Genomic DNA, 13,450 nt, shown 5'->3' with positions numbered 1-13,450 from the left:
ATTCAGACTCCCAACGGTCACATAGGACCTAGCCGAGAACTCGCTTGCCTTCCACTCCCAAAGGTCACACTTTGATCCCGCCGAGAACGCGCTTGCCTTGAGCTCACCAATGCCGAGGAGCAGTCGATGGTACGAACGGACATGGAGATGGCCATGTGGGCTGGGGGTGGTTGGTTTCAGGAAGGAGACGGATGATGCTGAGTGACCCGCTCTTGCCCTGCAGACTGCTCTGAGGAGCCTGGATGGAAGTGAGGCTACCCTGGCTGCTGTGAGTCCCTCCCTACTCTCTCATTTTTTCCAGCATCCTCTGTCTACTCTCAGGTCTCTTGATTCCCTCTGGAGACTTTAGGTTTAGAAGACAGTCTCCTGTCTCCCTCCCTAGGCTGATACTGGAGAACCCAGCCCAGGATTACCTTTGAGACCAGCAGACAGTCCACCATGCAGCTGCCATGTGTTCTGTCCACCCACCCGGTGGCACAGCCCGTTCCTGTCCACTCCCAAGCATCAAGCAGACGGCCCGTGAAACCCTTCACATCAACCCATGAGACCACCCCGCTATCTTCCAGTATATCTCCTTCTAAAAACAGCTGTATTTTGACCGCTGACCGTTCCCCTCCGATTTTGTCATGTCCATCGGGAAGACATGACCGGCAATTCATTCCCCTCAAGTGTGGTGCCTGTGTCGCACCAAGATTCTCCTGATCCAGGGACAGCAGTGTGGCGTGTGACCTGTGTGTTGTCCCTGTAGGACTGTGTCCGAAATGGGTATTCAGAAAGAATATGGTTTTCTGAACGTAGAAGTGCTTTAAGGATGGCAGCTTCCCCACGAAATCCCAATGAAATCACCCAGACAAACGAACAAACACAGGCATCGAACCGGGAGGAGGAATCAGAGGGTGGAGAGGAAAAGCCAAAGAGAAGAAGCCTGTCTCTGTAAAAGGGAGGCAGCCAGGTTGAGAAGAGAATTGAGAAAATCGATAGGCACATACCTGTACAACAGCAGTTAAGATTCCCCATCGTGGGGACCTCTACAGCTGTTCACCAAACCGTCACGGCCTCGGCTCACAGAGTGACAGTTGAAACAGAAGGTTGGATGCATGTCATTGGGTCACCGTGGCAATGGCTCATGACAGAGCTCTCAGGGTGAAGGCATCCCTGCACACTGTGGGGTCATGGAGGGAAGTAGGTTGGTGAGGGGTCGGTCTATAGATGATGGGCATTGAGGAAGGTACTTGCTATGGTCAGCACTGAGTGGTGGAGAGAAGTGATGAGTCCCTGAGTTGTACTGCAGAATGCAATACTGCGCTGTACGTTAACTACCTGCATTTTTGGACATTCAAAAAAGGATACTCCTGAGGGCACCTAGGAGACTGAAATGTTCATTTTACTATCTGCTACTCTGGAAAACTCCTCTATTTATACGAGATTGTTTCACAAAGTCTCTCCAGGAGTTCTTGGGTGGCTCAGTGGGTTAAGTATTGGCCATCGGCTCAGATCCTGCTCTTGGAGTCCGGGATCAAACCTAGCATCTGGCAGAGTGCTGCTCCCTCTGCCCTTCCCCCAAGTCCTGCCTGCTGTGTCGAATAAGAATCCTGCGTTTGCACTACTTGGTATTTACCCCATAGACACAGATGGAGTGAAAAGAAAATTTACCCTGTAGACACAATGTTTATAGCAACCGTGGCCACAGTCGCCAAACTGTGGAAAGAACCAGGATGCTCCCTTTCAACAGACAAATGGATAAGGAAGATGTGGTTCATATATACTATGGAGTGGGATGCCTCCATCAGAAAGGATTTCTACCCAACTTTTGTAGCAACATGGACGGGAATGGAAGGGGTTATGCTGAGTGAAATAAGTCAAGCAGAGGTAATCCATTATCACAGGGTTTCACTTCTTTGTGGAGCATATCAAATAACATGGAGGACATGGGGAGATGGAGAGGAAAAGGGAGTTGAGGGAAATTGGAAGGGGGGTGAACCATGAGAGACTATGGACTCTGAAAAACAACCTGAGGGTTTTGAAGGGGCGGGTGGTGGGAGGTTGGGGGAGCCAGGTGGTGGGTATTAAGGAGGGCACATATTGCATGGAGCACCGGGTGTGGTGCAAAAACAATGAATACTGTTTCGCTGAAAAGAGAAAATAGGTAAATACTTTAAAAGATAGGAAAATACGTAAAGGGCTTCCTGAGGGGCTCCCCTCCCCAGGAAGGCCCTGTGTGCCTTCTAGGATCCCCTGGGAGCCAAGGGTGACAGTTTCTAGTATTGTCTTTGGGGCGTACTGCCTGAGCCATGAGCTAAGGGTACAAACACATGTCTGTCATTTTTCAGTGAGCTTCATTAATGTGGATTGCAAGGTGCCCTTTTTGCAGGGGACAGAGAGATACCCTTTGAAAACCCTGGATTTTCCGTGCACATTCGATTTCAGAGGCTCTTAGTGCATGGACCTCCTTTTTGCCTGCCCCTTATCCTCCATTTCCGGTCTGCTGGGAAGATCACCCTTTGTGGACAGCGGGTCGTCTCCAGCACCAGATGGCATCTCCGGGGCCTGCATACATGGCATGCACATGTGGTGTCCCTGCATGGACACAGGGGATGAGGCAGCTGACAGCTGGGTAGGACCCTCTTGTCTGCCAAGGTCAGTCTGTGCACCCTGGAGTGTTTGGACCCCAAACCTCTCTGCTGGTTTCACCCCTTGAAATCGGGAGCTGGGCATGCAGGGGGCCACATCCACTGTAAGTCCCTGCGGGCCTGGTCACTGCCGTGTGGTCTCTTGGAAAGTGACCATCAAGAACTCCTTGGCAATGACCCAGGGGATGTAGGCATTTACAGGCCACAAATAGAATGTGATTTCTTTACAACAGCTTCTACCTGGGGCACCTGGGTTTCTCAGTCGCTTCAGCAGTTGCCTTCACCTCAGGTCCAGGCCCTGGGATCCAGCCCGAGTTGAGCTCCCTGCTCAGGGAAGAAGCGCCTGCTTCTCCCTCTGCCTCGGCCTGTGGCTCGGCCTGCTTGGGAGCGTGCTCTCTCTCTGCCAAAGAAGTGAGTAACATCGTTACAATATAAATCAACAAGTTAATAGAAATGATACATAAATGAATATATTTTATGAGTTCTACAACATAGTACAATGGGAGGGGGAACAAAACCAAACTAGTAACAGCATGTATTTACACAGGACAATACAATCGTCATGCTACTTCAGGTAACACAATTATACCCTTTGACCCAATTGATATCTAAATAGATCATTTTTCTGGCACAGTTTTGGAAACCTTTCTTAAGGATGTTATGAAAATATGTACTTTTAAGAAGTTAAGTTTTGAGTAATACCCAGTCATCTCTGTCCTTCTGGCAAATGTCAGATAACAATTAATTGGAGTTTACGACTTGGTGAGGGTTTCCTTGGTGGTGGTGGTGTGAAGACAAGTCTAGCTATTTAGAGTATCTTAGAGACTACGATGGAGGAAATTGGATGGATTTATGATGTTCTGTCAAAATAGACTTTTTTTTAAGGATTTTACTTATTTATTTGACAGAAATCACAAGTAAGCAGAGGCAGGCAGAGAGAGAGGAGGAAGCAGGGTCTCTGCACAGCAGAGAGCCCAATGTGGGGCTCAGTCCCAAGACCCTGGGATCATGACCTGAACTGAAGGCAGAGGCTTTCACCCACTGAGCCACCCAGGCACCCCCAAAACATACATTTTATTTCCGACAGCCAGGGATGGTTCTTTGGAGAGAAATTTTCCAAAAAGACTGAATAGGAAACCCATCGATTTCCGGAATCTGAACTAAGGTGAGGTGAACTTTGGCCTTTGAATGTTTTCTCTGATGTTTGCCATCACCTGACGATGTGTAAATAGCCTACCGTGGCCCTTTGCCTTGGTACATCTTTGTGTCAGTCAAGTAGTGGGTGCTGGAAAAGAAAAGAAACAAAATGGGACACTTCTGTTTTGGATAATTAGGGACGGTCCTCTGGGAGACAGATTGGAGGGAAATTAGGTGTGCTCCCGATTTGGAGCAGGGAGTACAGGTTCATGAGTGAAAAGCACAGGCACGTGTTTTGCAAGGACGACGATGAGTGCTGGCAGCTAACAGGCGCTGCGTTGTTCTCTTTCAGTCCAGAGTAGAGGTGTGTGTACCAGGTGGTGGGGGATCTGCCACTGAGCAGGTCCATGGGCCGGACGTCAAAAGTTCACGGTGCTTGGACCTTTGACACAGGAGATATGCCCAGGGTTTTTTTCCTGATTGTCCTTCACACTCTAGTTTCAGTGTGGCTCTCTTAGCAAAGCTTCCATCATCACGAATCTTCCTTGAGAATTCTCGTCCATCTCTTTTCTGCCATCCTTTTACCAGGAAAACATCAATGATCCGAGTGTTATTTCCTACCATCCCTTCTCACTGTCTGGGTGGCTGGCATCCTGCTTCAGGTCCCTTCTGCCCCTGGAAGGTGGCAGTTTCCTAGTTCCTGAATCATCCAAGCTAGTTGAGTCTTCAGATTGCATCTCACTAAGAAGGCTTGAGGATGACCCATCTCGATGGGACTTAGGGTCTCATGTCTGGGTAGTCCTGATGGCTGACTTCCATTCTTGGAGGAACACTGATCTTGACATTTTCAGTAATACTGCCAGGAGAAACACAAGGTAGAAGCCACTGGACAAGGACAATTTAAAATACTCAAGAGTCCAAACAGTGCATTTCTTGCTCCAATGCTGGGGTGCTTCCCCATCTGTTCTCACAGAGAGATTCTAGAGGAATGGCAAGACCCATGCCATTGTGTTCTGGCGCCTGTGTTCTTCCTCTGGAAGAGAGCCTGCTGTCCCCCTTGACCCTCAGCGCAGAGGGGCCGGGTGGGTCTGCTGCTGTGTTGGGTGGATGAAAGTCCCCGGTCAGGGAAGGAGGAGGATGCCGCTCCACACACACCCTCTGGGGATGCCCGTGGCTTTGCCTGCAGAAGCTCAGTGCGGTTCCAAGAGAGGGGGGTGGTTCCCGACCCCCTGATCCCTGTCTTTTTCCATCTGTAGGTGTGAAGAAATACCGGCCCTTTGGGGTCATCCTGGCGGCCTCCAAGAGCATCGGTCTGAGCCCATCTAGCGCACCGTGGAGGTGTTTGTGAGGGAGACCGGTGTGCTCTAGGTGCCCCTGCCCTCTGGGAGTCCTGGCCTGCCTATCTCAGGGGCCGAGCAGCATGTCCCTGTTGAGGAGCCTGGTTCTGGGGAACCGTGGGAAGGGGAGACTGTGGGTTCCAGGTCCCTTCGGGGAGCGAGGAGATCTGTGGAGGGCTGGGCCAACCCAACAGACAGAGAGATGCTTCCAGTCTTGCCCTCAGAACTGAGGAATTATCACCCCTGGAGGCATCCTCCTGCTTCCCAGGATGTGATGCTGGAGAGAGGCAGGGAAGGCTTCCTGGGGAATCCAGGCATGTGTGGACCTTGGCCTCTGCCGTGAAGTCTGTGCTTGGTGGCCCATGGTGCCAGGAGGGCCCGTCGTGACCCGATATCCACGTCAGCCTGACTTGCTGGTCACAGCCCCTTCTCAGGTCTGAGAAAGCCCCGTGGCTCACTGTTTATAGCCCTTTGTGATACGATGAAGCCCCTGAGTTTGTTGTCCAAGCTGCCCCTTCTTTGGCAGCTCCCAGAGGGATGTCACATCCCATGGAGCACCATGTGGGCTCGTCTCTGAGCCAAGGGCTTGTCCCTTCTCCCCTCCTCTGCTGGGGCTCCTGCTCTGGTCAGCTGGGGCAGTTAGAGTGTCATGCCTCTGGCCAGCCATGGTGGGCATTCCCTCTGCAGGCAGAGTCCCAGGTTGGCAGGAGAAGTGGGCGTGGTTGCTGGGACAGCCCTCCAAAATGGGTCAGGTGAGCTTTCAGACTCTGGGGCGGTGAAGGGTTCCTAACATCACAGTAGCAAGCGGGCCAGACCGTAGGCGGGTTTTTCTGGACTCATCAGACAACCTGTGCAAGACGTGAGGAGTGAAATGCGCTGCCTGGAGTGGAGGTTGTATTGGCGTCTGGGACTTCTGTCCCCAAGGGATATTCAGGCCAGTGGGGTGGGGGCCAAGGGGCAGCTTATTTGGGGCCAATGTGCCTTGCTTCCAAGGAACTCCCTGTGTTTGAGCAGGAAGGTGGGCTCCACAGTTGGATCTGGCACCTGGGCCCACGTTGGTCACCATGGTGGTTGGGTTGAGAGGAGCACAGGGCCGGCCAACTGGAGTCTGCAGCCCCTCAACTGCCTTTTGACAGCCTGCACCCAGGGCCTGGGGCACCTGGGGCAGAGCCAGAGTCCCAGGGCCCAGGCAGATGCTTATAGGAAAGGACTGGAGCTAGGGAAGGACGGAGGGAGGCAGGCAGGGCCAGGCAGCCACGGCAGCAAGCCAGGTCACCGGGGTGCCCAAGCCTGGCTTCATGCTCTGTGCTATATTGAAGGGTTTGCATTTATCAGGGCAAAATGTGCACAGCGTGAAGTCTGCCATAGACACGACCCTGAAGTGGAAGGGTGTTGGGGAAGGGGAAGGTAGTTGTTATTGTTGTTGGTTTTTTTTTTTTTTTCTTTTTGAGTTCCAGTGTCCACAAGAGGCACGTCTTAGCAAGGAAAGACAAGAGGCCCATTTCAGCCCCATGGAACTCCTGACAGCCTAATCTCTAAGCATGTATTAGGGGAAAGTCTTCCAGCAGCTATGCTAAAACTTTGACAGATGGCGGGCCCTCTGGTTTGGGCCTCCTTGAGCCTTCACTCCCTACTGGGAGGGATAGGCCTACTTTCGGTCCTGGGTGACTCCGTGTCTCCCTACGTGTGGGTCCTGAGACCTCGACTGAATGCTCTCCTTGTTTTTACAGGTGGTGCTTCGAGGCTCAGGGGACGTGGCCTCCTGGGCAGCATCCAAAGCGTCTGGCCTCCGTCTCTTCAGTGCCAATGGAAGTGCAGCACATCCAAGATTGTGACCGCTGTCATCTCCCTGGTGCACATGCATCGCAGTGGTAAGTTGTCTTGGTTCTGAACCTCTCCCTTGGGTTGAGGTTCAGGCCTTGAACTGGATGTCTTTCTTGCCGGCTTCTGTCTTTCTTCCAGAGGAAAAGATAGCCTCTTATTGTTGATTAACTTAGAGATATACCCTTAACCAGAATGTCTAGAGTTGGCTGCGGGGGGAAATTACTTCTTGGCACATATGGAGAATGTTCTGCAAATCTCTGCCTTATATAAAACTTCTGAACTCCAGGCTACCCCTGGTAGCAGAGTCCCGAGCCCTTTTGATTGGAGGTCCCGCCGGAAGATCCTCATTAGTAGGAGTCGCTGGTGAGTGGGAGAAAACTTGTCCGGGAGATAAGGGCACCCCAAGTGCACCCTCCACTCCAGGTGGAGAGCAGAGTCCTTCAGGGTCCCCATAAGACCCCAGAGAACACTGTGGAGTGGTGTGTTTTCTCTGGCTTTGAGGGAAAGAGTTTCTCATCCCAGCCCCATCCAGCTGGTCAAGGTGCTCGTTGAGTTCCACAGCTGTGGGGGAATCAATCACATGGTCCAGTTGCTGAATGAAACCTGAGCCCATGGGGTCCCGGGTATATGCCCGCAGAATAAGGAGCAAGGGGACTGCCCGCGCACGAGCTAATGTGGCCATGTTTCTGAGTGTGACCTTTAGTTGTCTAGCTTAGGTAAGCAACACATTTGGAAAGGCCACCAGAGTTAGACGTGAACGTCCACAAAGGTGGGTTCTTGAAACCAACTCTTCCTCTTCAAAAGAGCACTTCCTTCCAGAGATAGCACTCGGGGCTCATGTTCCTTGGAAAGCACCCTGGGATTGACTCAAGGGGCAGCAATCCTACCCCTGCTGGACTCCCCAAGGGTGCTGCCCCGAAACCGCCCCTGTCGCTTTCACGCACAGGACCGTGCCCAATGCTGGGCTCAACACTGGCAACAGCCCCAGAAAATGGGCCCCGCTCAGCCTGTGTGTTTGGCAGCAGCAAGAGGTATAGCGAGGAGAGGCTGTCCCTCATCTGAGCTCTGACTCGGGAGCACCCAGACACCACGCCAGAGGAACTGGGGCCCCAAGCACCATGCTGCACCTCGGGGAAAACTTGGGCCTCAAGGACAGCAATGCTAGACATCTAGGACGTACCAAAATGGGACCCAACATTCCTTCGGAAGCATGTGAAAGCATGGCACGTTTGACTCTGCCTGAGCCCTCCAAGTCAAAAGGTCTCAGGAAGCATTTCCTGAGCCCTGATAGTCGACATGATTATTCTGAGCACTCACATTTTGTTAGCTGCTATTGTATTTTTTGTGTTTGTAATAACGTGTGGCTGGAGCTTTGACAATTCTCTAGGGCCTTCATTGCTCAGTTAACTCATTTGGGCAATGGAAGAGGGAAGAGGCTGTACTAGCTAGCCACCAAGGCCCTTTCCTGGCTCTGACATTCCCCATGTCCCCAGTTATTATTTATTATGTATTCATTTGTTATTTGTTACGTATAAGCATGACAGTATCCTGAAGGCATCGAAGGCTATGTGATGGTGGAAGGTCTGGGACAAAATAAGAAGAGTGAGGTGAGCTGGAGCTGAGAGGAGTGGGCACGCAGGATACACAGGAAATGTCACCCCTTTGGAGAGTTTGTGAGGGAATGGTCTGGAATGAAAGGCTCACCAGCCATAATGAAGGAAATTCTGTCATCACCCCTCCCTGAACACCCCCTCCTCCCCTCATTTTCCATTCCCCATTTGCCATTGTTGTTGGCATCTATGAAGATGAAGAGGTTCCTGCTCTCTTCCTGGCCTTATAGACCTACAGGATGGTAGTGCAGGAAAGAGGTTTTCTGTTTTGGCCTTATTTGAAAAATGAAAAAAAAAAAAAACTTTGAGTCTGAGAATGTGACTGACAAAGATCATGCAGTTTGTTGGTGGTAGAACCATGGTTAAAAGTCAGGTGTGCAGGGGTGCCTGGGTGGCTCAGTGGGTTAAGCCTCTGCCTTCGGCTCAGGTCACAATCTCAGGGTCCTTGGATCGAGTCCTGCATCGGCCTCTCTGTTCAGCAGAGAGCCTGCTCCCTCTTTCTCTGCCTGCCTCTCTGCCTAGCTGTGATCCCTCTCTCTGTCAAATAAAGAAATAAAATATTAAAAAAAAAAAAGGTCAGGTGTGCAAATTCCCAGGCCAGGGCTCATTTTGTCACTATTAATTGAGTCAAAGATAGTTTCTTATTAAAAGACCTTTTGAAAGTTGTAAGAAACAAACATTAAACATTTATTTTTTATTTTGCCTTCAACACCCCATCTCTTTTTTCCAGGGGTTTCTTGGATTTTCTGACCTCAGGGGATTAATAGTGTTCACAGGAAAACAGATTAACAATGTGGCTTGAGATTTTTAATTTTAAATTTTTCCCACATCAGTTCTGAAAAAGCCAGAGTGTTTCCTCCTTTAGGTTACTGTTAAATGTTAAACTCATCTCATGTTTTTAATTTTTCTGTGTCACAGAACCTAAATTGGTAATAAATCAATAAGAAACAAATGTTTACATTCATTCAGTGAAAAGTATCATGTCTAAGCTCAACATCTATCGGAGCCACACATGGACACGTAAGTATCTTGTATATGGAGCTATGTAGGCAGGTAAATCCAGGAACTGCAAGGCAGGCCAAGTCTCTTCTAACTTCCTTCTTCCTTCCTTCTTCCTCAGCTCTCCCTCCTCCACTAAGAGCAGAAAATGAACACATCCCAGGTGAGCTTTTTTTTTGTTTCTTTCCACTTTGTTTTAAAATGAGTTTTCTAAAATTTGAAAGGATTCATATTTTTAAAACAAAAAAAATAGAAGGGCTCCTGAGTGGCTCAGTGGGTTAAAGCCCCTGCCTTTGGCTCAGGTCATGATCCCTGGGTCCTTGGGATCGAGCCCCACATTGGGCTCTCTGCTCAGCAGGGAGCCTGCTTCCCTCTCTCTCTGTGCCTGCCTCTCTGCCTACTTGTAATCTCAGTATGTCCAATGAATAAAAATCTTAAAATAACCCAAAAAGACAGAAATAGGCAAGAATTACTTGAAGGGAAGTATATCAAGTCTATCAAGCAAATTCAAAGAACAGTTGGTAGAATGAGAAGCAAGACCCTTAATTTCACAGGGTTGTGCAAGTTGTAAAACTTCCTTTGATTTTTCTAATAACGACACTGAAATTGCCTATAATCATTTCTGATAGACACAGCACTGTGCTAGAAGTGTATGGATGCTTTTCAGGGGACCAAACAATAAGGTTTGAGTAGACAGCTCTCTCATGGTCCTGCTTGATCCAGGAATATGACTTCAAAGATCTGGTGGAATGGAGGGACCACGTGTCCTCCAGATGACTCTCCCTAAGTGTTTGTGTCAGCTTGTTCACATCTCTAGCTTGAATAGCCGACTGTTGTGGCTTTAGTTTTTGCTTTTCTCATTCATATTTCAACTTCATGAATGCATTCTTGCTTCTTCGACATTCACCTGAGTCAGCTCTGGAAAAGGCTACCAAATTGTAGTTAAATCCAGTTTTTGTCTTTGTCTTACTTGACTATCTTGCAGCATAATCCTCAGTCTCTGTTGTCTCTGACACCTGCCTGCTAGCTTTCCTTTCTTAACTCTGATACATCCCCTTACTGTTGCTCACAAAGTTCTCTTTCCCTTTTGCCCCAGACATTGCCTCTCCTTGGGTTTGTTGCCCAACCATCCTTGGATCACTGCTTTTCTTCAGTCTGTGTTTTTTCCTGACTGGTCTCTCTCTCTTTTTAAAAAAATACTTTTGAATTAGTAATAACATGATTAAAAGGTTAAGTGATGTTCCCTCTAGTAAGGGTGACATTTTTCATCTCAACTGAGACACTTCCACTGAGAATGAAAGAGGTTCCATAAAGTTATAATGGGACAACTGGCTATAGCGGGACAGTTCCAGACAACCTGGAGTCATCCTGTTGTAGATATCTGTCTGTCTTGTTTGTCCTACCAGTGCTTCTTTCTTCAGTTAAAAGATACTCTTGTATGCCCCATACTTTTATTTTGAAGGGAATCCATCATCTTTAGGGCTTTCCAAACTTAGATGCAGCTGTACACCGCTGTCATCCTGTTAAAATGCAGATGTTGATTTAATGGATCTGGTCGGGGCCCTGAGTTTTGCATTTCTAAAAAGCTCCCAGGTGAAGCAGACTCTGCTGCTCAGGGAGCCACACTTTGAGTAAGGAGTCTATACATGATTTTCTGTTCTTTCTTTGCTTTTTTGTCACTTCTTAAAAGCCTGTCCCTGACATCTGCATCTAAACAGAACATGGATTGTTTCTTTGTTATAGCTGCACAGTAATTCAAGCATGGATGTTCCATAGTTAAACTGTTTATTATTAGTTATGCACTATTTCAAACCTTTTGCTATTACAAACCATGTTTTAGTGAATGACCTTGTACATATAGGTTTTTTCTAACCGATAAATTACTAGAAGTGCGTTGCCAGGTTAAAGGGTACATATAATTGATAACTCGATTATTCGGGATTTTGGTATCATTTTGTGTCACTCCCATCAACACCGCATGGGTGCTTGTTTGTCCACAGCTTCCCCCATAGAACACGTGGTTCAACTTCTGGAATTTTGGCAGTGGAAAGATAAACATGGAATTTTATGAAGTTTATATCTGCAAGTTTCTTAACTATGAGTGAGGTTAAGTATTTTTTCATGTATCTGAAAGATGTATTTACATTTCTGTGAACCCTCTGTTCATATCTTTTGCCCATTTTGCTCTTCGTTTTGTGGCTTTTTTTGTTTTTCTTCTTCTTCAGTGTCTAGCTATTTATATAGTGCTTGACCATTTTATGGGTTGCCAACTATTATTTTATGGGATGTGATTTGTCTTTTGATAGTTGACCCTGGAGTTTTCTCCCCCATGCAGGTATTCTGTTTCAGAATACCACATTTCACTTAGTCATTTCTTTAGGCTTCCCTTGGCTGTGACAATTTCCCAGACTTCCCTTGTTTTTGATAACCTGGGCAGTTTTGAGAAGTAGAGTTAGGTGTTTTGTAGAATGTCCCTCAATTGGGAATTGTCTGCTGTTGTTTTCATGATTAGACTGAGGTTATGGGTTTCTTGGAGGAAGACCACAGAGATAAAATGTGATTTGGTCTTATCCTATCAAGGGTTAGTGCTCTGGACATGACTTATTACTTTTTCTCTCTCTTCATACTGTACTTCTTGGAAGGAAGTGGGCAATTACACTATACCACTTACACTATACCTCCTTCCTGTTGGGGTAGCTACATAATTATGTACATAAATTATCAGGAATTCTGCATAGGAGATTTTTTTGTTCTCTCCTATTTACTAATCCATTTATATCAGTATGAATTCATGGCTAGTTATTTTATATTTTGATTATCATACAATGATACATTGTTCCTTTGGTTGCTCAAGTTGTTCCAGGTTGGTTAGTAAAAGCATCTTCTAAGGGCACCTGGGTGGCTGAGTTTGTTGAGTGTCTGACTCTTGATTTCGCCTCAGGCCATGATATTGGTCCTGGAATCCAGCCCCACATTGAGCTCTTTGCGGAGTGTGGGGCCTGCTTGAAATTCTCTCTCTCGGGGTGCCTGGGTGGCTCAGTGAGTTAAAACCTCTGCCTTCGGCTCAGGTCATGATCCCGGGGTCCTGGGATTGAGCCCCACATCGGCCTCTCTGCTCAGCAGGGAGCCTGCTTCCCCCCCTCTCTCTGCCTGCTTCTCTGCCTACTTGTGATCTCTGTCAGATAAATAAAGAAAACATCTTTTAAAAAATTTCAAAAGAACAGCTGCAGAACTAAAATTTCCGAATCAAGAATTAGGGACTGGAAACCAGCAAAACACTGGTGTAAGGTGATATCTAAATGTGGTTTTAATTTGAATCTCCCTGAGGGCTAGTGATGATGAACATTTTTTCATGTGTCTGATAGCCATTTGTTTGTCTTGATTGGAGAGTGTCTATTCATATCTTTTGCCCATTTTTTGATATGATTGTCTGTTTTGTGTGTATTGAGTATGAGGAGTTCATTATAGATCCTGGATATCAACCTTTTGTCTGTACTGTCATTTGCAAATATCTTCTCCCATTTCATGGGTTGACTCTTTGTTTTCTTGACTGTTTCCTTTTCTGTACAGAAGCTTTTGACTTTGATGAAGTCCCAGTAGTTTATTTTGGCTTTTGTTTCCTTGGCCTTTTGAGACATATCTTGAAAGAAGTTGCTGTGGCTGATATTGAAGAGATTACTGCTCATCATCACTAACCATCAGGGAGATTCAAATTAAAACCACATTGAGATATCACCTTACACCAGTTAGAATAGCCAAAATTAGCAAGACATGAAACAACATGTGTTGGAAGGGATATGGAGAAAGGGGAACGCTCTTCCACTGTTGGTGAGAATGCAAGTTGGTGCAGCCTCTTTGGAGAACAGTGTGGAGATTCCTCAAGAAATTAAAAATAGAATTTCTCTATGACCCT

General features: G+C 47.6%; 1 long non-coding RNA gene across 2 annotated transcripts in view; it reads left to right on the top strand.

The window, feature by feature from the left end:
• The window catches only part of LOC309858884, a 37,855-nt gene extending 28,060 nt beyond the window's left edge, over positions 1 to 9,795 (top strand). Inside the window, exons 3-6 of one of the 2 annotated variants that reach the window (XR_014308416.1) lie at positions 5,024 to 5,135; positions 5,792 to 5,856; positions 6,835 to 6,975; positions 9,659 to 9,795. This is a non-coding gene — a long non-coding RNA (uncharacterized lncRNA). The remainder of the gene's footprint in view (positions 1 to 5,023; positions 5,136 to 5,791; positions 5,857 to 6,834; positions 6,976 to 9,658) is intronic. The other variant, XR_014308415.1, reaches the window with a different exon arrangement.
• The last annotated feature ends 3,655 nt before the right edge of the window (positions 9,796 to 13,450 follow it).

Source organism: Mustela nivalis (assembly GCF_964662115.1).
Source record: "Mustela nivalis genome assembly, chromosome: 2".
Lineage (NCBI taxonomy): Eukaryota > Metazoa > Chordata > Mammalia > Carnivora > Mustelidae > Mustela > Mustela nivalis.
The sequence above is the reverse complement of the archived record's forward strand: the minus strand, read 5'-3'. Positions and strand labels throughout refer to the sequence as shown.